This window comes from Elephantulus edwardii, unplaced genomic scaffold (assembly GCF_000299155.1).
Source record: "Elephantulus edwardii isolate Elephantulus edwardi_28Jun2011 unplaced genomic scaffold, EleEdw1.0 scaffold00023, whole genome shotgun sequence".
Taxonomy (NCBI): Eukaryota; Metazoa; Chordata; class Mammalia; order Macroscelidea; family Macroscelididae; genus Elephantulus; species Elephantulus edwardii.
The window spans coordinates 1,495,208-1,496,960 of NW_006399773.1; the positions used below are offsets into that span (position 1 = coordinate 1,495,208).

Consider the following 1,753-nt stretch of genomic DNA (forward strand, 5'->3'; position numbering starts at 1 on the left):
CTAACTCTTTTATAACCTAATAATGCTTACTCTGTTGGATTTGGTCACAACAAGTTGCACCGCTAACTCTAAGGTCATAAATCTCTGGTGATTGCAATCCACTGACCACTTAGAGGGAGAGAACTGGAAGGCCTCCTCATCTTATCATTTACTACCTCAGTAGCCAGATGGAGGAGATCTACACGTCAGAATCAATTCCATGACGGTGATGTTGCATTTGCATTTGAACGATGCTTGATAGTCATAGGTCGTGCGTATTTCCTACTCCAGAAACATGAATTTTTCAAAGACATTTCCCAGCTTATGGTCCTTTCAGTTATATTATTATTTCTGTTGCCTCACATCCTCAGCAACATTTAGTAAAATACAGGCTTAAATTTTGGAATTTTTTTTTTACATTTTGCTGTTTTCTGTTGAATTTGTCTATTTTTGCACATGTTTGTTTCTTATGTAAGATTCTTCTTTTCAAGTGACTATTTATAATTTTGGTCCAATCCCCTAACTCTTTGGAATTTTCCTTGGATGCTGTTGTTGTTGGGTAGTGTAGAGCTGATTTGTGACTCTGGAGAGGCCCTGTAACAGAGCATAACTGTCTTAGAGGGTGTTCCGGCTGTGATCCCCGTGTAAGCTGATCTACATGTCTTTTCTCCAACATAGTGTCTGGATGGATTTGAACAGTCAAACTTCCAACTTGTGGCCAGACTTTGTGGTGCAAATAGATTATCAGGATTGAGGCTTGCATTTTCACTTCATGGAGAGTGTCTTAAGAAGAAAAAGGATTTTTTATTTTATTTTATTTTTTTTTTTTTAGGAGAATGAAGCCTTTATTTCCTTGTCACACAAAGCTGGCAGAGTTGGTGGCTTTTTGATTTTTAGTCAAAGAGACCAAATCCCATATCCTCGTCCAACTCTTCCGACTCTTCCTTTGCTTCCACCTTGGCTGGGGCCGCAGCAGCAAGAGCAGCTGCGGTAGTGGCGGCGGCCACAGGGGCAGCAGTCACAAATGCAGATGGATCAGCCAGGAATGCCTTGACCTTTTCAGCCAATGGGAAGGTGTAGTCAGTCTCCACAGACAAAGCCAGGACCCGCTTATACCCATTGATGATGGAATGTAGTATTGAGGCCACAGCTGGGTTACCAATCTGCAGACAGACGCTGCCAACATTGTGGACACCCTCCAGGAAGCGGGTATGCAGGGTCTCCTCTGTGATGTCAAGCACTTCAGGATTGTAGATGCTGCCGTTGTCAAACACCTGTTGGATGATCAGCCCGAGGAAGGGAGAGATGTTCAGCAGGGTGGCCTCGCTGGCTCCCACCTTGCCTCCAGTCTTAATCAGCTGCACATCACTCGGAATTTCAATGGTGCCTCTGGAGATCTTAGTGATGATGCCCAAAGCCTGTAAGAAGGAGGATTTATTTTTTAATAGAGCCATTTTTGTCTCCGTACATTTTCCTTCGTATGATTATTATTTTACATTTACACAGAACTGCTTTTGTGTTTAGGGTAAAAATTAAAAATACTATTTTTATGCTCTTTCCTTTTCTTTCACTGTATTAGCACCATTCATGCAATATCTATACTTTATACCATTGTATGTATTTTAAGGAATAATGAAGACTGCAATATTTAAAATGTCAAGTTTTTACAATTATCTTTTTCTCTATCTATAAAACCTTTCTGACTTTGATAATCCACAACTTTGCTTTTCAAAACAATACCTAAAAATTATTGGACGTTTTAAAAATTTTTACA

General features: G+C 40.2%; 1 pseudogene; it reads right to left on the minus strand.

The window, feature by feature from the left end:
* Positions 1-872: 872 nt before the first annotated feature.
* On the minus strand, positions 873-1,433 carry LOC102864534 (annotated as a pseudogene).
* Positions 1,434-1,753: the final 320 nt, after the last annotated feature.